Source organism: Sturnira hondurensis, unplaced genomic scaffold (genome assembly GCF_014824575.4).
Source record: "Sturnira hondurensis isolate 20B ecotype Veracruz unplaced genomic scaffold, ASM1482457v3 Scaffold0004998, whole genome shotgun sequence".
Classification (NCBI taxonomy): Eukaryota; Metazoa; Chordata; class Mammalia; order Chiroptera; family Phyllostomidae; genus Sturnira; species Sturnira hondurensis.
The window spans coordinates 3,113,668-3,138,514 of NW_028077629.1; the positions used below are offsets into that span (position 1 = coordinate 3,113,668).

Here is a 24,847-nt window from a genome sequence, read left to right on the forward strand (position 1 = left end):
AATATATTAAACAACTAGATGTTGAGTAGAGACTATCAAATGGGTAAATATTTTTGGCTCATTTGATCATTCAGTGGCTCTCATAGCATATCTGACTTAAAAGATGGGCTTCTAAGACACATAGCTCTTGATTTTCAAATAATGTTAGCAAAAATATACAAAATATTGTGGACCGTTCCAAGGAGATCAGGGTTGAAAAATGAGACTTGGTTCATATATTATTGTTTGTAATATGTGGAGCAATTTTCCAAAGTGGCTAGATTCACAAACTTAAAATACACTAATGTAGAAAAGAAATTTGTCTAAAATTAAATATAATTATTTAATACAAAGTCCCAAATGGAGAAATGATAAGTAAGACCATCTCTGCTTTTAGAATTACATAGATGTGTGATTCCTTTATGTGTTAACATAGTGAAAAAATATTGATATTTTGAGCTGAAAAGGTGGTGAAAAGCTTCTTTTGCTTCATATTTCAAGTATAATATTTAACTTGACTATAATTCATGAAGTTTCCTGTAGGCTAGATGTTTTATACACAGAGTTGAATACACAAAAGTATTAGATGCAATACATTTCTGACAGTGATATACTTGTGGCAGAAACTACATCATGTTTCCCTGCTGCTGAGCAGATGGGGCATTCAAGCTTAACATTCTAGGTGCGAATCAGCAAACAAGTGCATATGGTGGGACTTATTGTCAGGGAAGGGGGGAATAATAATTAGTGAGTACTGATGCTCTCCCAGGCAGCACTCTACATTCTTTAAAATTAAATTGAGTATCTCACACTACACAGCCCTTCTTCTTTGACAGGAAAAAAAAAAAAACTAAAGCTCAGGGGGATTAAAAATAAATGTATCCACTAAAGTATATTAATTCTGAATTCTCTTTATTTCCCCCATTTTTTTTAGGTTATATTCTTCCCCTTTAATGTGCTACATTTAGGGAAATTTTCTTGGTAATTTCTCAGGATCATGACTAGGCATTAAGACTTGGCAGATTAACAGGGAATCTCAGCTTCAAACTGCACTTCATTCCCTCAAAAGCCCAAATAACATGAACTTAGATCTGACATGTTATTTTGGACTCAAAGAAATATTTAAGAAATACAAGAAAGAAAACTGTACTTGAACAAGAGTTAAATAAAAAAAAATAAAAAAAATAAAAATAAAAAAAGAGAAATATTTAAGAAAGCATTGTTTGGATATTGTCTGAGGTTAACAGGTAAATTCTGACACATTGCATAACATTTTAAAATAATTCTAACAAGGAAAAAAATAAATATAGTATTAAAAAAATAAAAAGAATTCAGAATTGACCTTCCTAGGACCACATTATGTTGTAACACTTGGGCATAAATTATTACATCTGTATAATAGGATACCTACACTGTACACAAGCATTCATCATTGGTTTACATCAGCAATGATAGAATTGTTAATCTGCTCATTTTATATGTTTTTTAATAGAATAAAATATTTTAAACTTAAAGATTAAGAGTATTCAATATAGGTCCTGTGTCTGTCTTCATACCCTTCATTTTCTTTCTTTTTCTTTCTTCTTACCTTGTTTTCTATCTCCTTCTCAGAACCTAGAATAGGCTGAGGTGAATAAGCATTTGGCTTGGGCAAAAAAAAAAAAGTGATGGGAACACCAAACTCAGTAATCCAGGTAAATAATATTGAATGCCATATTTTAAAAAGGGTTTTATTTATTTATTTTTAGAGAGAGAGGAAGAGAGGGAGAGAGAAACATCAACGTGTGGTTGCCTCTTACATGCCCCCTGCTGGGGACACAGTCTGCAACCTAGGCATGTGCCCTGACTGGGAATTGAACAAGTGACCCTGTTGTTCATAGGCTGGCATTCAATACACTGAGCCACACCAGCCAGGGTAATGCCATATTTAAAAAAATCAAAATGAAAAAAATCCATGACAAACAAAATTTTAAATAAAGACTGGATCTGCCAACACCATGTGGAGTATGGCTGTGTGTAATCATCACTGATATGTTTTGGTACCCCCTTCAATCACGCACCTGAGGTGAGTGCCCACTTGTTTGATCCTAGCCTGGACCTGCTCTGGACTTCCTGCCTTATTTCCCAGCATTCTAGACAAAATGTATAAAACAAGAACATACAACTTCATTTTATCAACCTAAATACACAAAATTCTACATGTCAACATCCTCCAATTAAATTAATAGATCTGTGTGAAATAAACACATACAAGGAAACTGAGATCTTTAGGTGAGAAAGCATTGAGACCTATTCTACTTATAAAACAAAGTATTTAACTGACGGTTTTTGAGATAGTGAATAAGTTGTACTATTCAGAATATTAAAAAAAAAAACAAAAAATACAAGAAAATACAGTCCCTTTAAGACTCCTTATGAGGAAATAGGCTTAAAAATTTGGGGTCTGAATTCATGAATAATCTGAGGCTGATTGCTGTCAAAGAAGATTTTAGTCATTCAAATTGGAAAGAAAGATTAAGAGTCAAGCTTCAAATTGAGCTATTTAATTAAATTTTCTAGAGATTGAGTTGTTACAGAGACATAGGGATAAACTGATAAAACAGATATAGGTGCTGACCTAAGTAATATGCACCTAGAAGAATAGATAGACACAGAAAATTATGATATTTGGAAGAAATCATATTTGCAGATGGATACATTATTAATAAATTATTAAATTATTATTAATGAAGAAAATATTTTAGGCAAAAGAATTACAAATGACTTCATAGGAACAACTGACTTAAGATGTTGAAAAGGAATAGCCAGTGGATGAAAAAAAATGTAGCAGGAGGAGTAAATTCATGATGGAAGAAAATAAATGAACAACACCTCATATATAAGAATATGGAGGATATAAGAGGAAGTCAGTAAACCTTAGTTTGATAGGAATATAAGGCAAGTGAAATATTTTTAAAAAGATACCTAGATAAATGCCAGCATACAGTTCACTGAAGTTTTTTTGAATGAAAACAATGAATAAATAAATAAATGAAAACAGAAGGGAAGGTCCACACCAAATTGCAGAAACTTTCGAATGCCAGGGTAAACAAATTACACTTGAGATAAAGTGAAGCACTTAAAAGGTTTTGAGCAAAGATGGATCACTATCAGAAGTATTCTGAGGGAAGATTAATATGTGGGAGGGGGCCAATCAGTTATTTCAACAGTCCAGGAAGGTAGTAACAGCGACATGAATTACTAAATTGGAAGTAGAAAAGAAAAGCAGGGAATAAATGGGAGAGATGCTGCAGAGGCAGGATTGATGGTTAAAGCAATTAATTGGCTCTGGTAAGAAAGATGAAAGCAATAAAAAAAGACTCCTCAATTTCCAGGCTCGGTGACAGGAGGAGCATTGGTGCTTTTAACAAAAATAAAGAACACAGAAAGATAAGCATCGACTTGCAAAGGAAGATAATTAGTTCAGTGCTAGATACAGAGCTGGCAGGGGCCTTGTCTGGGCATCCAGGTAGCGATGTACAGCAAGCAGATAAGGGTTGTCTTGTTCCTGAAAAATAAATGCCATCACAAGAAGAGAAGCAACATTTGCCACTTGATGTGCCCCTCACTTAACCTCTACTTTCTGATTAATTACATGTAAGGAACAAAGATAGCGGAGGTTTTGTTCCTTTGTGTTGAAGCATTTAGAAAATCATGTGCATATATTAAAAAGCCTAGTAGCATCCATTAAAGTGATAAAAAACACTTTAGGTTACTTAGATGTACCTAAAGTTCTGGATTCCTAAAGCCTCTGGTTGAAAGATAACAGAATGAGCTGAGTGTCCTGCTTGAACCTAATTATGCTCATTCTCACACTTTAAGAACTTGTTATAGAACTTCTGGCCCCACCGGCAGAGTTTCTGATTAGGCAGTTCTGGAGTGGGGTCTAAGAATGTGCTTTTCTTATAGGTTCCCAGGTGGCATTGATGCTGCTGGTCCAGAGCCCATACTTTGGAGATCACTGGCCTAGGATAAAGGTTTTCAAATAATGCCCAAAAGAGTGATTCTTCTAAGATAATCTGTGAACAGTTTTCATAAGGAACACCTGAATTGCTTATTAAAAATTTAATGTTTACAGTCTCATATCAGACGTAGTGAATCTTAATATCAGGATTTGGAGTTTGGGAATAAGCCTTTTGTGTAGCATCTGTAGGTAATTCTTAGTACCTTCTACAGTTTGAGAACCACTCAAATTGTGGTGTGAATTTTAATTAGCTGTGGGAGGACATTAGAGACTGAAGCTCTACAAATGTGGTACAAATGTAACAGGGTGTAGGCTGACAGGCCCCAGGGCCCCACACAAGCCTAGCTTGGGGACTGGGAAAAGCAGCAGTTATTTTGCATACCAATAACAACAGGCTATTTTCCTAGCCTGAGTGGAGCCAGGAAGGTATGCATAACTTTAAGGCAAGCTCCCCTGCTTACAGCACCTGTGTGAGAGCTTGGAGGTGGTTCACACCAGGCAATGGGACCACACCTGATGGGACTAACTATGGCGGCCAAGAAAGGCCTAGAATAGGGGTGCACTAGCAAGTGTAGCCCACTGTGGGAGGGGTCAGAAATAGGGTTACAGAGGAGGTTGCAGGCTAGAATTTAAACTAAAGGTGGGCTCCCACAAGGAAGGTGGGACAATGGTAGGCCTTGTGGAAAGAAAAGAGGTGACAGGACTCTTGCTTGCGGGCCATCAAGAGGTGCGGTTTGGGTTAAGAACTGGAAATCATGTTGACACAGCTGATACTGCTGGGGAGCTTTGGAGACCTCCTCAGTTGAGCACAGATTATTGGGAAGAACCGGTAGAAGAGACCTAAGGACTTCTGTTTATTTGTTTGTTTGTTTTTCCTTCTGGAGGATGGTACTGCTGATTGGCATGTTGTAAGACTGGCCTGACTGGGCAAAGGGGGAAGTCAGGACTGTGTGTGTGTTTGTGGGTATTTTAAAGGGACTTTGAGATTTAACAGTAGAATTCTACCATTGCTCTAAACTTGTATAACTTTTGAATAAATAGTTCCTTTCCTTTTTACCAGACTCTGGCATTGAGAGCCATAATTCCTACTGGTGGCAGGCAAAGAACCACAGTAAAAAAAAAGATGCTGGGGGACAGGGTTTGTTTCGGTGACAATATCTTGGCCCCCAAATGGGTTGTTTCTGCAATGGAAAGAGCCAATGATCAGGAGTTAAGAAATGTGAGCTCTAGTCATAAATCTTAACACTAATATTCTGTGAGGCCTAAGATAAATTACTTAATCTTTTTAAGTATAATTTTCTCATCTATAAAATAAAATGATTTAAGTGGAAAATTTTCACATTCCCTTTCAGCTCTTAGACTGTGACGACTTTTGGGAAGAGCAATGGGTAATGGTCAGAGACAAATGTTCCCAGACAACTTACGAGAACCAACACTTCTTAATTGTGTGGGTCAGAATAGCATGCATTTTGTTTATTTTGTTGAATTATGCATACCTCTCCCTATTCTGACTTGCCTCTGTTGCTGGACATAGGTTGTTAGTTTATTGTCCTCTTTGAGAATCACTATTGGGTGAACCATTTTTATGGGCTGGATTGGGTCATCAACACAATCTAAATTCTACTGGAGTTAAATGACAAAACTTGTAGTGATTCAAGTTTGTTAGTCAACATATTCCTTTTTAAAAATGAATATTATAATATAACTGAAGTTTATATTTTCCAACTCACAACCATTAGAATACCTATCATAAAAATTGAACAAAATAAGTGATGGTGAGAATGTGGAAAAATTGGTGGTTATTTAAAATGGTGTAGCCGCTGTAGAAAACAGTATGCAGTTCCACAAAAAATTAAAAATAAAACTACCACCGGATCCAGCAATTCCACTTCTGGGTATATACCTAAAAGAACTGAAAGCAAAGACCCAAACATATTTGTAGCAGAATTATTCACAATGGCCGAAGGTTGAAGCAACACAAGTGCCTGTTGTTTAATGAGTGGATAAACTAAATGTATCAAATACATACAATGAAGTGTTATTAGCCTTAAAATGGAAGGACATTCTACAACATGGATGAACCTTGAGGGCATTATGCTAAATGAATTAAGCCATTAGAAGAAGACAAATTCTGTATGATTCTACTTACATGAAGTAAGTAGGGGGAAGTTAAAGTGGTGAAATTCATAAAGATACAAAGAAGAATTGTGGTTTCTAGGAGTCTGAGAGAGGAAGATATAAGAGAATTTTTTAATGGGTACAGAATTTTAATTTAATAATATAAATTTTTTTCTGAAGATATATGTTGATAGATATATAGCAATGTGAATGTACTTAATACTGCTAAACTGTATAATTAAAAATGGTTAAGTACAGCATAGGAAAATATAGTTAATAACATTGTAAAAATTATATCTGGTGGTAGGTGGATACTGGAAATATAAAGGGATCACTTTGTAAAGTATCTGTCTAGCCACTATGCTGTTCACCTTAAACTAATAGAAAATAACATTGAATGCAAACTATAATTGAAAAAGAAAAAAAGTTATGTCTTTAAAAATAAAAATAAATGGTTAAGATGGTAAATTTTGTTACAAATATTTAACAATTTAAAATAATAAAATAAAATTTAAAATTTTGATAAAATATTTTATGTTGAATATTAAAATGTAAAAGTATTAATGTAATATGCTCAGATTAATGTGATATGCTTACAGACTAATACATTATGACATAAAAAGAGAAGCTCTATCCTTAGTTATGTAGTTTTATAAACCTATTTTTACTTTTGAATTCCATTATTTAGTATTATGAGTAATAGAAGAAATCAAGGGAAAAGTGAAAGAACATGCCATTTCTATCAAATGTTAAATATGGTTTATATTGTAATATATTTCTTGCCCCAAAAGACTATCGAGGCAATAAAATTTTATTTATTCTATCGTCTCCAGGCTGAGTCAGTGCCAACTGGCAGAGCCACAAAGGACTTTACAAAACATATTGATTTAAAATAAAGAAAATAGAGTTGTATATACCTAACAAGAAAGGAGGAATTTGTAATTGAAACCTTAGTGCCTAAGATGACAATTCATCTGAGAAATGTAAAAGCAGAAGGATCAGAGCTAACCAGAGCATTTATGTATTAGTAGGAGTATTAAATTCAGAAGTTGAGAAGAAAATCAGAGTTAAACGCTGCCCAAATAACAGAGTAAGAGGAGAGGGAAGTCCCTTTGAGAAATACAAAAGGACAACTAAGCTTGGACTCACAGGAATGCCAATGAAACTGATATAGTCTCCTAATTCTCTCACTGAGAGGAGAGTTTTATTAGAAACTAAAAGTTCAAAATATGTGTTATAAAGGTCTCAACAGCATCATTCAATTAAAAGAAATATACAGGCATGAAAGTTCAATATCTTAATTAGAAATGTCCATAAAAGAATGTTTCAAAAAATGAGGCCATTATGTATATGTGTTTTACTAGGGAAATAAGTTATATAAAATGCTTATTTATATTAAAAGCTTTAGGAATAAAAAGAAAGACAAACAGTGGACTCTGATAGGCATATTTACAAAACCATTTAGCTTTTTCCATTTTTTGCAAAGTAAATGCTGCTCCTTGAAATTACTGTCTGGAAAAAGAAATGTCGTCTTATGAAGTGGAGCCTTGGGCCTGACCAAGATTTCTAACAGGATCTGACCAAACTGTATTTGCAGTACATCCACTAAACTGACAGGGTAAATGCAGAAGTGGGCGTGGACTGAATGGAAAAGCCCGATGGGTTAGAGGTAGAGTTACCAAAAAGACAAATTATTATTACTATCAAATCACTATTTTTTTTAAAGATTTTATTTATTTATCTTTAGAGGGGAAGGGAAGAAGAGAGGGATAGAAATATCAATGTATGGTTGCCTCTCATGAGTTCCCTGCTGAGAACTGGCCTGCAACCCAGGCATGTGCCCTGACTGGGAATCGAACCTCGATCATGTGGTTCGCAGGCCTGCGCTCAATCCACTGAGCTACACCAGCCAGGGCTTAAATCACTATTTTTAAAAGTAGTAATAATAAGCCACTAGATAAAGGGGCAAAATAAATAATTTAGCAATATATAGATGACATACAAAAACCAATACACATTTGAAAAAATGTTGAATATGATAAACAATCAGAAAAGTAAAAGTAAAAATGAAATTACTTTCCATCTATCATTTTGAAAAAAATGAATAAAAAAGTAATACCATTTAATCCTGGCGACTTCAGGCAAGAAAGTGGAAAAGCAAAACTTTCTTATTGTATTGACAGCAGTAGAAATTGACTCAACATTTTTAGAGACTTCTTTGAGAGTAGTTACTGAATTTATAAATGTTCATACTTCTTAACCCGCAATCCTACATTTAGGACTCTAGTTATAAATAAATAAACAAACAAATAAATATTCATTATAGCTGCTTGTAGGAGAAAATTTATGAAACATTCAGTGCTTATCAAGACCGATAATTTGATAAATTATAGCAATTCATGAAATATTTTGAAGATATCAAAATTTGAAGAGTCTTTGACCCCCAGGCACAGACTGCACCGCTCACCCTGTCACTTTATTGTAGCCCTGTGATGGTGACTTTTGTATGTTAGCCTAACTGAGCCGTCGGATGCCCAGATAGCTGGTTAAACATTAATTCTAGGTATGTCTATTAGTGAGTTTCTGGAAGAGATTAGGATTTGAGTAAGTGAATTGAGTGAAGCAGGTGGCCCTCCCCAATGTGGGTGGGCACTGTCTGACCCTAACAGGGTTGGAATAGAACCAGGTGGAGGAAGGTTGAACACTCTTTGCCTGACTGATTGAGCTGGGACACTGGTCGGCTCCTGCCCTTGAAATGGGATTTAGAGTGTTCTTGTTCTTGGGCCTTCAGAATCGGACTGCAATTTACAGTGTTGGCATTCCTGAGCCTCCAGTTTATACGACAACTGTCCAGAAGGTATCCAGACATGTAATATGAAAGAGAGACATTTATTGAAAAAGATGACAAGATACAAGAAACATTGTACATAGAACAATGATGCCTGAGTGCCCTTCAAAGTAGGTAACTTGGGACCTCATACAGTTCTCCCAATCACTATCATCTGCCCCATTGTATTTTTCTGAATCTCATCAACAGTCTGAAATTGCTTCCCTTTCAAAGGTGATTTTAGTTTGGGGGAAAGCCAGAAGCTACAGGGCACCAAATCTGGGCTGTAGAGAGGTTGAGTCACCTGAGTGATTTGATGTTTCACCAAAAACTTCTACATGAGATATGATGCATGAGCAGGCGTGCTGTTGTGATGAAACTGGCAATGACCAGTTGCCCATAGATGTGGCCTTCTAAATCACCCCACTAGTTTCTGTAGAGGAATATTCAAGTTTATTGCAAATATGATGCTGATTTGTCATTCTACTCACTCAGTCATTTTGAATGCAATGGCCATACAATCCACATGCTCACTCAATGGTGTCTACCACACCCACTGACTAATACAGTGAAGTCATCATTGTTCACACATGCACATTCCAGTCCACTTTCCTTGGTTGCCAGGTTGTATCAATGTCACATAAACCATTCTCATTATATTAACAATGGCTGGACTTTGGACAGACCCCATAAACTGCAGATTGTGGGACTTAGCCTTCATAAGTACGTGAGACGGTTTCACATAATAAATCTCATTTTGTGTGTATTACATGTAAATGTATACATATATAAATGTAATACACACAAATAGGAATATACATGTTTTATTTATAATACTATATATGAGTATATATTATACATAGGATATATAATTTATACTCTTTATATACATACACACACATATTTCTCTTGTTGGTCCTACTTCTCCAGAAAACCCTAATATAACCACCTAATCTCAAATTGTAATTGCGTTTTGTTTTCTGCATCATACTGTATTCTGCTCACCTTTGTGCTTTTTTTTCAGGTTGTCTTTTCCCTGCCCTACTTTTTCATATCTCTCTTTTACTTAATAAAATCCTACTTATTCTAAGTTTAACATTGCTTCCTCTAAGAAGCCTTTGTGATCTGAATTACTCCCTCCCCTAGGCTCTGCTTGGTTGACTTTCTGTTTTGTTATATTACCTTATAATGTACATCTTTCTCTGAGTAGCTGCTATTCTGCATTTTACTGCTGTACCTAACCAATCCATCTCAGCATCCTCTGTGCTTCAAATAGTTTCTGGTACTTAGAAGCCACTAGGGGAAAAAAAACTTTGTCGATTAAAGGAATGAGTGACTGAATAGATGAATCAGAATGGAGTGCAGCTAATTAAAAGAAGAATTGAAGCAGGTCTGGCTTTTATCATGGAGTAAATCGCTATAATAAAAAAGCAATTAAAAAAATACATGCTCTGTCAATAGTGGGTTAGTAGTGCTATCTTTATAAACACAAGATGACACCACTTTATAATTTTCATTTTACTTTATAGAGTGTATATTTATTTTTTCCTCTGGGCATCTAGAAAACATCCCCATTTATAGTTTACTCTGTATGCTAGAAGACCTGGCATAGTCTGACTCAAGTTAAAGTGCTGTGACTGCCTAAGCAGTGTATGGCTTTAGGTTTCTCTTTCCTTTTTAGGAAATAGCTAATCAAGACCAATTTTGACTTAAGGCATCCAAGAAGACAGATAGAAACAAAATAAGTTGTGAAAACTATAATAAAAAAAAACACCTAATGCCAGGCATTAAACATACATTGGCAGGGCTACTAGAAATGACGTCTGTGTGTTTTTCATTCTCCCACCGGTGCAGAAAGAAGAGTGATATTCTGTGTGATAAGTGACAGGCCTAAAGCTCTGTTTTCTGAAGCACAAGAAATATGCCAGTGGGATCTGAACTCCCAGATGCAGGTAAAGTGCTAATGTGATTGTTTGTTGGAATTATTGGCAAAAAGACAGATGTAGCAAATGCAATGGCATCATTGCACTCTAAGCCCAGTGCTATGATAGCCCAGGACTCTTCGCATTTTTATAGACCCAAAGCAAAGTGGTTGAGTGTTTTGTTTTGTTTTCCCTCAAGTTGTGTTCAGTATCTTTATTCATTTCTGTATTAAGGGCCTATCCCTGATTTTAGAGTTATGTAGCTATAGGTATGTTATCAAGTCACTTACTGAAGCTCAAGTTAGTTCTTACCCACACTCTCTGCTGCTGGCTCATGAATCACTACAGTGGTTCAAGGACCTCAGAGAAATAGTTTACTCATTAAATTACTGGTTTGTTATAAACAGATTACCTCAGAAACAGCCAAAATGGAAGAGATGCATAAGGCAAGGGGTGGGGGAAGAGTGTGCTGCTCTCCCTGTCTACATGTATTTACTAACCCGGAAACTGTCAGAACCCTGTCCCTTTGGGGTTTTATATGGTTTCCATTACATAGGAATGATTGATCAAATCACTGGCCATTAGTGATGGAACTCTTCTTACTTAGGAAATTCCCAGAATTTTAGGAGCTCTGTGCCGGAATTAGGAGGAAGACTAAATATAAACCACACTACCACAGGGATTCTATTAATAAAAGTGGGACACCCGGCAAAATTGAGATTGTCTCAAACCAAGACAAATAGTTATGTTACCCTGGACATATTTTTCAATTTTTATTTTTTAAAATTTCCCTCTAGTTTTGTTTGCTAAGTAGAATTTGCTTCCCCTCTGGGTTACCTGTGGTCTTGTCAAGTAGTGGCTATTTTTCTCTTCTACCACACACATATCATAGGGGCCGAATAAGGGGCAATTTTTCTCCTTTTCCCTTGAACTACATCTAGACCCTCATCTCTGAAGCCCTCTAGCTTTGAAGGTCACTCAATCAGACTATTTTTATAACTTGCTACTCATTGTCACTGCAGTCATTTGCTGACTCTGTCACTTCAACACTACTTGGAGATTTCATTATTTGGCTCTGTCACTCGCTCAAATACTAGCTCTGTGTTATTTTTGGTGATCTGATTATTCACATAGACATCCAATTCCAGCTCTAGGCTTCTTAGTCTCTTGGCTTCCTCTTCTCCAAAGATTGTGTCTTTTTTTTCTAACGTAGCCGCCCACTCCCATGTCATATTTCTAATACCAGCACTCTCTTTATTATCTCAATTTCAAATGTGTCATCACAGAACCAACTTCATATTATTTCCCATTGTGTCCTTGCCCTTCTGGTGCACAGCTCTAATTCTTCAGTTCCAGAGAGACCTGCAGTTCATTGTTCATGCCATCCTCAGTCTCCTGTTGTGATCACCTTCCTCCTGGACAGCTCAAGTTCCATAATTTATATTAACATTTTCTTTGCATTGACTTTCAACTCACTCACCACACTGTCTTCGACCATGCTTATCTAACAAACACCAACTCAGGCAAATTCTAATCTCCGTTGACTCCATATTTATACTCAGGTCACTGAAGATGGTAGAGAAAAAAACACAATCATGCTGATTGGTCCCAATTTATGGCCATGGCCACAACTGCAAAGGGCCTTTAGTTTTTTCTAGGAATCCCATTTCACTAGTGAAATGACATTTCACTACTCTCCCATCTATCCCATTCTCTAGAACTAGCATTCCTACCTTCTCTTTCTTCAAATCTCCACACTCCTTAACCTGTGGCTTCCACTTTGGTGATGGCCTTGGTTCTTGTTTGTTTTAGTACATACAGCAGTTAAAAGTGAACTTGCACTTGTTTCTACCACCATATTTTCCAAGCTGTCTGCATGTATACCCATAGGCTCTGCCTTCCTCCTCTTACTCTAGATGGATTGTGATCCTAAGTCTAAATTCCAGTTGAACACTGGATCCCGTTACTTATCACATACTCAAAAACCACCCTCTCCTGCCATCATGAGTTTTCCTTTCTTTTCTGATTTTTATTTTTAATTTTCATTGTTTATGCTGTTACAGTTATCCCTGCTTTCCCCCCACTTCCACCCAGCCCCATCCCCTCCCCTCCATAAGTCAGTCCCCATATCCTTGTCCCTGTCCCCAGGGTTATGCATAAATGTGCTTTGGTTAATTTCTTCACCATCTTTCATCTAGTCCCCACCTCCCCTCTGGACATCGTTAGTCTGTTTTAAGCATCTAAGCTTCTGTTCCTGTTCATTCATGTATTATGTTTATTAGATTCCACATAAAAGTGAGATCATGTGATGCTCATCGTTCATTATTTGGCTTATTTTGCTTAGCATTATGTTCTCCAGGTCCATCCATGCTGTTGCAAAATGGAAGAGTTTCTTTTCTTTTTTCTGCTGTGTGGTATTCCATTGTGTAAATGTACCACAGCTTTTTTATCCACTCATCTGCTGGTAGGCACTTAGATTGTTTCCAAATCTTGGCTATTGTAAATAGTATTGCTAAAGGTGGTGAGAGCATACAGTGGAACAAAGATAGTCTCTTCAATAAAAGGTGTTGGGGAAACCGAACTGGTACATGCAAAAAATAAGACTAGACCACCAACTTACACCATACACACAAAAAATTCAAAATGGATAAAAGACTTAAATGAAAGTCACAAAACCATAAAAATTCTAGAAGAAAACATAGGTAGTAAAATCTCAGATAGCCAATGTAACAATATTTTTGCCAATATATCTCCTAAGGCACTGGAAACAAAGCAGAAAACAAACAAATAAACAAACATCAAATCAAAAAGCTTTTGTACAGCTAAATAGACGATCAGCAAGATGCATAGGAAACCCACTGTATGGGAAGAACATTTTTTACCACTGATACATCTGACAAGCATTTAATCTCCAGAATACACAAAAAACTAATACAACTCAACACCAGGAGGACAAACAATCCAATTAAGAAATAGACCATTCTCCAAAGAGGACATTCGGAGGCCCATAGACATGAAAAAATTTCTCAGCATCGTTAATCATCAGAGGGATGCAAATTAAAACCTCAAAGAGACATCACCTCACGCCTGTCAAAATGGCTATCATTAATAAGTCAACAAACAATAAATTTTGGTGGGGGTGTGAAGAAAAGGGATTCCTAGTGCAGTGTTGGAGAGAATACAGACTGGTGCAGCCACTGTGAAGAAAAATCTGTGGTATCCTTAAGAAGTTAAAAATGGAATTCCCTTTTGACCCAGAGATTCCACCCCTGGGAATGTACACCAAGGATCCTGAAACACCACTTCAAAAAACATATACATACCCCTGTGTGTTTTTTGTTCTTTATCACCCTATCAATGTAGAGATATTATATACATCTAGTTTAATTTTTAAAAAGTTCCCAAACTTCACATCTCACTCCAGGAATCCCTCCTACTACTCATAATTTCCTTTCAGCAAAGTGTCTTTGAAAGTGCCTATTCTAACAACTCTACTACCTTCTCATTCTTTTTTCTCTCCAATCTAATTCTACTTTCTTCTCCTTTCATTGTACCAGATCTGCTCCTGTCAAGGTCTCCAGTGGTTGCTGGCTGCCAAATAATTCATTAATTCTCAGTCTTCATCGTATTTGACTCATGAGCATCTTCTGACAGCTGATGCTCACGATGATCATTTGAAATTCCATGAAACACTTTTTTTCAACTTGTCATCTAAACAACCACTTTTGGTTTTTCTCTTGCCTCACTGGCTAATCCTTTACTGACTCTGTTAATGCCCTTTTAAATCTCTTCTTTCTCTAAATGTTAAACTGTTCCAGGTGGTAGTCTTTATTATCTTTCTTCTCTAGATACACACTCATCTGTGCTATTATCATTGAGTCTGATGACTTTAAATACAAACTCTATGCTGATAATCCCTAAATGTTTATTTCCATCTAGAACTTTCTCCTGGACACCCAACTATATATGCAGCAGCTTTCTTGGCATCTTTGCCTGAGTAATAAATAAGCATTTCTTATTAACTGTCATGCCAGAGACAAATTCTCATTTGGCTTCTCAAATCTGCTCTTCCCATAGTTTTTTCCATCGCCCCCCCCAAAAGGCAGCTTACCAGAACTTGCTTTCAAAAACTCATTTTTTAGGATGTTAACAATTTTAGTATTCACACTAAACTTCATTGGGCTTTGCTATTCATAATTGTTTTTAGAGAAGGATTTTTAATAATTTTTAAAAGCAACTTATCTAAGTTATTGATCCATTTTCTGCGTCTATGCACGATTAGATTATAAAATCTGTCCTATGTAACTGTGAATTTTTATAACCATGTTGGATTACTTCACGGCGTTTCTTCCCTCATTGAGGGACTATATTCTAGACCTCCCAATACTAAGCATTTCTTTATGTATGTTTCCTTATTCTAGTCACTAATGAAAGAAAGATATATTAACTTTCAAATAAATGGCAACTTCATTTTTCCACCTACTTTTAAGCCAAAGACATTGTATTCATCTTTAACTCCTCTTTCTCATACTCTATATTCAATATTTTAGAAAATTTTGTCAGGACTACCTTCAAAACATATTCAAATTCAATTCTCATCAATTGTACCCTCTGGTCCACCCACCATTGTGTCTCACTTGGATTGTAGCAGTGGCCCCCTCACTGGTCTGCTTGCTTCTGGTCTTGATTCCCACTCGCCCTCATTTTCCACACAGCACCACCTATAGTGGACCTTAAAAAGTCATATTATGCCTCTCTTCTGCTCACAACCTTCCCTTGGTTTCCCATCTCAGAGTAAGGCCAAAGTCATGTATAAGGCTCACAAAATACTGTATCAGTGATGCTTAACCTTTACTGTGAATCAGAATCACCTGAAGGGACTTAAGATCTTAAGGTGCTTTCTATTCCCTATATAAGATACAACTGGAACATTAGTGAAGCCCAAGCATGTTTAATTTTGTCTAACTCCCTCTCTGAGATCTCTTATCTCTCTGTTCTACCCACCTATTTTACCTTCTTTACACGCACCTGCTCCAGGGACATTGGTCTTCTTGACATTCCTCTCCAACATGCCAAACTAGTCTGCCCTATAGATTTTTCATTGAGTGTTCCTTTGGCCTGGAGCACTTCCTATCCCTCCTTTCTCCCCAATATCTTCATGGCTCATACCATTTCCCTTTTCAGGTCTCTATTCAAATGTCACTTTCTCAGAGATGCCTTTGAGAGCACTCAGTATATAATGGCAACACCCCCCTTTCTGCTTCTGCTTTCTTTCATTCTTACACTTCTAATTTTTCTCCATAGCAAACATTTGTGATTGTTTCTCTCCACTACAATATAATCCATTTGGGCAGGAACTCTGTGTCTGGTAAATAATAGCTGCTAGCTGAATATGTGTTGAATGAATAAATTCAATTTACCCAGTTTTTCAGCCAGAGATGAATAAAATGAGTAAGCTTACCTTGCTTTTCTGCCACAATCCTCCAAAACCTTTGATATTGGTCCATTTAATATGACCAGTCTCTCATGTTGGTTCTCATTTCATTCCAGCTAGGATTAGATCTGGGCCCTGAAACCCAGCAGTTTGGGTGGAGCCTTGATCCCCCGTTCCCATACTGCTCTGGGACTTAAGTAGACTAACGGTCTTGCAGACTGATCTTCCTGATACTGCTGTTGCCAGTATCATCATTCACTTCTTGTTGCCATAGTGTACCTCAGAGTTTACACCACCATTTAACTACCATTGGGATCCTCTGGCTAGTGCAGGAGTTCTAATCCAACCAATCCTGCTTTGGCTTTCTTTGCTGTTAGTTTTTTTTTTTTTTTAGATTTTATTTATTTATCTTTAGAGGGGAAGGGAAGGAGAAAGGGAGAGAAGCATCAATGTATGGTTGCCTCTCATGCATCTGCTGCTGGGAACTGGCCTGCAACCCAGGCATGTGCCCTGACTGGGAATCAAACCATGATCCTTTGGTTCTCAGGCCCATGCTCAGTCCATTGAGCTACACCAGCCAGGGCTCTTTCCTGTTAGTCTTTATTGCTGAGGTTCTGGAATACCATATATGTTTCGCCATGGATAATGTACATCCATGTTTTTGTGCACATTATACATAGGATTATTATATCCGTGTATAATGCAAATCCTATTTTTCCCTAAAAAATTTGGGTAAATAATATGCATTATATGTGGCAAAGTAGGGTAATTTGCTCTTTACCAACTGAATTATAATAAGTTATCAGGAAATGAATATTGCCCTCTTAATAACCAGAGACTTCTCTATTTTAGTGCTTCCTACAGATCCATCATTCCAGTTATATCTTTACCTGCAACCTAGAATTTCTCTATCTGTTCTCAGAAGTGACCTGTCTTATGTCCAAGTTCCTTCTAAAATAATTGGGTAGAATAAATTTTCATGAATGTTATAATACTAATGACAGTTTAAAGTTACAGTCTTCCAAGGTGTATTTGGGTTTTAACAGAGATTGATTTTCAATGGTGTCATTTCAGAATTGCTGAGTCACCATCATGACCTCCCAATAGGTTTCCAGCTTCCACATTGTCACCTTTAAGTTATTCTCAATACAGCAGGCATGATTTACCAACATATTAGATCATGTTACTCCTCTGTTCCAAACCTCCTAGGTTTCATATTGTACACAGAGTAAAAGCCCACTTAATATAAGACAGAAAACTGTACTTGAACAAGAATTAAATTTAAAAAAAAGACTTAATTAAAAAAAGCCCACTTAAAATGTTCTGTATAGTGCTGTATTAGCACTTCTCAGACTTCAGTATAGCATGCTTATGACTTACCTGGGAATCTAGAATGAGATTCACATTCAAAATAGCTAGGGTGGGGCCTAAGAGTCTGCATTTCTAACAGGCTCTCAGGTGAAGATGTTGCAGCTAGGACAAAGAAGTGGCTGTGAGTAACGAGATCATGCATGGTTTGCCTTCTCCCTACCACCTGGCTCTCTAACTCTCTGACCCTGTTCCACTCCGGATATTATCCCTTATTTCTGGAGCTATCCTGGCTTCTCTCATAGTTAGAATGTCCAGGCATGCACCAAGCTAGGGCCTTTTTCATTGGCTGATTCCGCTGTCTGGAAACACTTCTCCCAGATTTTTCTCTCCCTCTCCTTTTCCTTCTTCCTCCCACTCTTCCTCCTGGCTCTCTCTCTTCTCTGCCTACTTCAAGTCTTTATTCCAGTGTCACTTCCTTGGCCATCTGATATAACAAAGCAGGTCATCTACTTCACATCCCCCTCCTCCTCTCCTACTCTATTACTCTCCTTAACTCTTATCACTACTGAAACACAACTTACTTTTTTAATCTTGTATATTGTCTGCTATGTTCACTACTATGTGAACTCCATGAAAGCATTTTGTTTTCCTTTATGTTCAGTCCAGTAACTAAAATACTGGCTGAAACATATCAGGTGCTCAATAAATAGTTGTTGAATAAACGCATTAAAAATTCAGTTATATTTTTTTCAAATCCTGCTTTTTCTATGTATGTAAGAAGTTTTGGGAAGAGGAAAGAAAAAACAAATTTGTTCTAGTTTAATTAGGCTAGTTTGCTATACATGATTGTCTCCCAAGAATAGAAGATCAGAATTCATTTACTTAATTCTCATTTACATAGGTTTCTTCAGTAAGAGCAGAATTAAGATGTTAGAATGGATCAGGATCTACCTTCAAATAAAAGAAACTTAATGAGAGTAGTAGCACAATTAAGAGCAAACAGACATTAATTGGATTTATAAAGTTATAATTAGATTGTAAGGGATTTTTTCACAACTATGCAGGCTTTTCTGGAAGGCAGTTTATATATACATATTCCTGTCAAAGTACTGTAGAAGTTTGGCCTTTTGACCTCTGAGGTCCTTTCTGCCTGCACAGATTAGAAGTCAATGACAGAGAACAGGAAGCTGCTATGTGAGATGTGTCACACGAGTGGCTTAAGGAAGAACCATGTTTCGTGTGTTCTCAAGCTCATGAACTCCCAGTGAGCTTTAGTGGGTGAGAAGGTTGTTGTTCATTGGCTGGTTGGTTTTGTTTTAATAGAAGCTGGCCAAGACCTTACAAATGAAACCAAAGTACATTTTATTATTACTGCCTCCTTTCAGTCTAATCAATTGTCACCTGTCTATGATTTTGGTTGAAAGAAATATATACTATAAGGAAATTTCATTTTGATATGTTTCATTATGAATTCATAAGGACATTCTTTAATATCCCTCTAGTAAATCAGAAAACTGAACAAATATGGTGTAATAAATACTGAGGTATTTGATTCGCGGTTTTGAACTTGTAAGCCCTCTTTGTCAGCAGACTATCAGAGATCAGAAATAGATCCTCAGTATTTTTATTGCACTCGCTTTTTTATTGTGTCACAATTTTAAGTTAACCTTAGGAAATATTAAATAATAATGCTTTGTAGTTACAAATACTTCAAATATGCATTTCCTCAGGTAACCTTTAGAATCATCTTATGAGTTTATGGCTCTAAACATATTGTTTATTGATGTTCATACATATTAATTTTTAAAGTAATGACAAAAAACATATGAGGTAGGAATTCCTTAGCACTGTAATGAAAATCATAGGGCCCAAAGATTTTAAGTAACTAGTTACATTTATACATTTTGTTTAATAAAATGAACTGAATTCAAACCCAGCTTGATGTGCCAGAGAAGACCAGGCTTTTAGCTCCCATGCTGTGATTTTACAGATGTGTAAACTGAGTCTTAGAGAAGCCAAATGACTAACCCGAGGTTATATGACTAGGAACTAGAAAACCAGATTGTTTTTTCTCATTCTTTCCATTCTTCATAACAGATTTAAAAAAAATATGACATTTAACAACAGCATAAGAGATACAAGTTCAAGTTGAAAGGTTATGGAATGGCTACATATTTAAAGGGAAATAAAACCCAGCAAAACCTAAAGAATAATTAACTAAATTTCTTAGCTCATACTGCATATATTAATAATCTAGTTAAAACCCCTTTATTTCATGGAATCTCAGATTGGAACTTTGTCAGTGTGAATATTTACAATTTATTTATATATTTTTAAATTTTATTTATTTATTTATCTTTACAGGGGAAGGAGAGAGGGAGAGAAACATCAATGTATGGTTGCCTTTTGTGCATCCCCTGCTGGGAGTTGGCCTGCAGGGAACCAGCCTGCAACCTAGGCATGTGCGACAATTTATTTATATATATACACAAATGTCAAATTAAATTTCATATGGTTAAAAGACATAAAGGTAAAAAAGTCTAAAAAATCCAAAAAATATGGAAACTATATGTACATACATGGAAAAGGAAAGACTTTCTTGAATAATACAGAAGACCTTGGTTATCTTAGTACATTGAATAATAATATGGAATTATTATTAAATGCACATTTAGTAAATAATATGGAAACTATATGTACATACATGGAAAAGGAGAGACTTTTCTTGAATAATACAGAAGACCATCTATATCTTAGTACATTTATGACTATTAAAGCTTCTAAGTGCCAACTGATATCTAATATACTCATGATTTATATATTATTCTGAAAACACCAGGATATAGGAGGTACACCCAGTTTGTATTAATACAAAAAACATAATGGATATGTGTATGTAGAAGGTTATGTGTATATAACAACATAAGAATAAAGTAAGGCCTTGTTCAAATATAGCCACTTGGAATTCTATGCAGCAGAAAGAAAGAAGGGGCCCCTATCCTTTGCAACACCATGGATGGTGTTATGCTGAGTGAAATAAGCCAGGCGGTGAAAGACAAATACCACATGATCTCACCTTTAACAGGACGCTAAACAACAAAACAAACAAGCAAGCAAAATATAACCAAAGACACTGAAATACAGAAGAGGCTGACAGGGACCAGAGGGGAAAAGGGAGGGAATTTCAGGGGGAAAGGGGAGGGGTTTACAGGAATAAGTATAAAGGACACATGGATAAAATCTACAGAGGGTATAAATGGGAAGGAGGTGGGAAGCACTGGGGAGGGAGCTGGGATGGGAGTAAAAGACAGAAAACTGTATTTGAACAACAATTAAAATAAATTAAAAAGATTAAAAAGTGTACCCACTTGGCTACCGCAGAAAATTACAAGAGTCTCTTTTGGTCTAACTGTTTTCACTCTTTGCACTTTCACCCAGTTACCATACATCAGCTATAGTGATCATCTTGAAAACTAAAATAAATCATGATATTTCCCTAGTTCAGTAGCATTTTTGCCATTCAAGTAAAATCTAAATTTCTAACCAAGGGACAAGGTCTTCTATGATCCATTTCCTGCCTACTAACCTCATTTCATGTTCTTGTATTCAACCCACTCCAGCCATGTTGATTTTAAGTCAGTTTTGAGAGTGTACCTTCTGACCTTTGCCAATGCTATGCTTTGGGTGGATACCTTGTCACCCTTCCTCCTACAAGACCAGCTCCTGATCAGGAGCTGATTATTCTATCTTCTTGAGAAAGCTTACATGATCACTGTATCTCAAGTAGATCCTTTACTATCTACAATAGCATCCTATTTGTTTATTTCATAGCATTTACCGAATTGAAATCATTTAGTTTGACTATATATTTTAGTTACTATTTCTATCACTCTCACCAGACTTTACAATTCGTGGATCCGGTGGCCATTTCTCTGTGGTTCAGTTTATCTCCAGTTCCCAGATCAAGGGTCTGGTATGTAACTGGCACTTAGCAAATACTGAATGAATAAACAAATAATAAATGAGTGAAGATATAAGTTTTTTAAAAATGTTTTATTTGGAATTTTCTGTGAGAAAATAATAAAATTTCTCTGGAATAATATGGTATAATAAGAATTCGTAAAGTGTGGGGAACTTTGGCTTCTAAAATGGAATAGAAACGTAAACTATGAATTTTGATTAATACTCATCTTCAAGAAAACAAATTTACTTTTAACAGTAGACAATATGAAGAAAAATAACTTTCCCCAAGCCATTTTAGTACACTTATTCTGAGACTTAAATTTATTCACATCCTATGAGTAACTAGTAAACACTAAAATGCATACCCTCTCCTATACCCCAGACAACATAGGCCCATTCACCCATTCACACTTCCCATCCTTCCCCTGTCCTCCCTCCAACTGGAGGACACCATGTTGAACTTACAGGAGCTGATGAACCTCTTGAAAAATTCAAAAAAGAAATATTTTAGGATCAATACCTGGGCCCTGGGGAAGTGAGATTAATATAATAAGTGTGAAGGAGCTAGAGGCCAATACTAATAGTTCACAAACATTCACTTCTTTAAGGCAGTACTAGGAGAGAGGTTTATGTCAGCATCATCAGTTTTTAAAATAAGGATATCACCTGTAAATTGTGTGGGGTGAAGCCTTAGGTAATTGCCAGGAGGGGCAACCCCTATTACTGCTTTGTGGTTCTGTTGGGGGTTGGGAGGGCTCAGAGAGCTTACAGCGCCACTGCCTGGCTTTTGGAGGTTTGCATGGCACTTGCCTCATCTGCAGTCACTTCACCCACTCCCCATGTGTGACTGGCACCCTTCCAGCTATTAAATTGGTGCTAAATCCCAGAGTGGGTGGCTTTATGTGTGTTTGCCTTTTAAGCAGAGTGCCCTGGAAATTGGCATTTTTTTCTGTCACTCCAACCCCCACTGGTTTGTACAGCTAGAAGTTATGGGAATTTATCTTCCTAGCACTGGGATCCTAGGCTGTGTTGTCTAGCCTGGAGTTGGGATTGCTTGCTCCCAAGATGTCCCTTCTCATTTTTATCCACCACACACGAATGGCACTGGCCATTTTCCACTGTTGCCACCTCTCCTTGGCACACTGTGTCTTGTCACTTCTCTGCCAGGATCCACATCTCGACCCCTCCTACCCATCTGGATGAATGTGGCTTCTTTAAATCCTTGGTTGTCGGACTTCCATACAGTTAGATTTTCTGACAGTTCTGGGTGTTACTTGTTTTGAGGTTTAGTTTTAATTCTTTCTATGAAGAGGTGAAGCGTGTCTACCCATGCTTCCATCCTGACCAGAAATCCCACACAATTTACAGGTGCCTTTTCTGCAATAAGTTATGTTACTAAGACAAGACATCAAAGCAGCTCTACCTAATACACATAAACAAACACAGGGAGGCTGCCAAACTGAGGAGACAAAGAAATAGGCCCCCAATGAAAGAACAGAGCAATACCCAGAAAAAGAACTAAATGAAACAGAGATAGCCAATGTATCAGATGCAGAGTTCAAAATACTGGTGATCAGGATGCTCAAAGAACTAATTGAGTACAGCAACAACATTAAGGAAGAAACGAAGGTTATATTAAGTGAAATAAAGAAAAATCTACAGGGAACCAGAAGTGAAGGGAAGGAAGCCAAGGTTCAAATCAATGATTTACAACATAATGAAGAAATAAGCATTCAACCAGAACAGCAAGAGGAAATAAGAATTTAAAAAAATGAGGATAGAATAAGAAGACTCTAAGACAACTCCAAATGTACCAAAACTCAAATCATAGAAAAGCCAGAGGAGAAGAGGAAGAGCAAGAAATTGAAAACTTTTTTGAAAAAATAATGACAGAAAATTTCCCTAATTTGGCAAAGGAAATATATATACAATTCCAGGAGAGTCCCAAACAAGTTGGACCCAAAGAGGACCACAACAAGACACATCATAATTAAAATGCCAGAATTAGGAACAACTGTAATAGCATAATCAATAAAATATATTTTAAAATAAAATATGCTCTGGCTGGTGTAGCTCAGTGGATTCAGCACGGGCCTGCGAAGCACACGATCGCCGTTCGATTCCCAGTCAGGGCACATGTCTGGGTTGCAGGCCAGTTCCCAGCAGGGGACTCACAAGAGGCAACCATACATTGATATTTCTCTCTTTCTCTCCTTCCCTTCTCCTCTAAAGACAAATAAATAAAATCTAAAAAAATAAATAAATAAAAATAAATAATGATAATGACTCTAGGGGACCACAGCAAGAGCAGTAACTGATAGATATCATGCTATAAAAATGTTCAGATATGGAAAGGCACAGAATAATGCCAGAAGTGGTGGCAGAATAACATTTATAGCCGTCAAAACATTCTCCACCATAGTATTAGTGAGTTCAATTTTGAACAAGAAACTCAGACATGGTGGCCAAATTACTCTGCTGTGGAAGGCTGCAGAGAAAAACTGCACACCACCATCGCTGCTCTTAGTCACATTCATTCATTCATTCATTCACTCATTCATTCATCCCAAAATTATTTATTAAATATCAACTATTGTGACTTTCACTGTGCTAGCCACAGGAACAGGTTTAAGCAAACCATTATTTAGTTCTCTCATGGAGGATGATAAGGCCTAAGAAAGAAAGCATTACATGTCTATAAACCACAGACCAGAATAAAAACTAGCTTCTTATTTTTCACAAAAAGGACTGCTTTCCAAATACTCCTTTAGTTTGGTAAAATAACTTCTAAATGATAGTTATTTACAAATAAAAAATATTTTCACTTTTGGAAATAGAAACAGACATTTGTAGGCACTTTGTTGACCAGATTAACTTTTACCCACCAATAGCTTCCCATAATTATAAGATAAGGTTTGCATCTAAAAACAGATACAGTAAATACTTTTCGTCATTTGAAAGAATTGAATAACCTGAGTGGTGTTTGGAAAAAGATTTGTAAAAACCTTTTCAGTCCTCATGTATTTAAGTCTCTGAGCCTGTTCTAAACAAATGATCAATTCATGTTTTCTAGCTTTAGAATTCAATGGAAACATTCCCTTTAAGTCAATGATTTCAACCTTTTTCATCTCATGGCACATACGAACTAATTACTAAAATTCTGCAACACACCATGAAACTACATTGTATTTTCTGCCAATCTGACCAAAAAATAGGTGTAACTTTGATACATTCACACTGGTGGCTATTGTGTTGAATATTGTTATTTAATTTTTTTGTGACAATCCAAG

General features: G+C 36.5%; 1 protein-coding gene across 1 annotated transcript in view; it reads right to left on the reverse strand.

Moving 5' to 3' along the window:
- Nucleotides 1-24,847, reverse strand: part of GRID2 (glutamate ionotropic receptor delta type subunit 2) — a 1,449,169-nt gene that overhangs the window by 227,925 nt on the left and 1,196,397 nt on the right. The gene's annotated exons all lie outside the window — the stretch shown is intronic.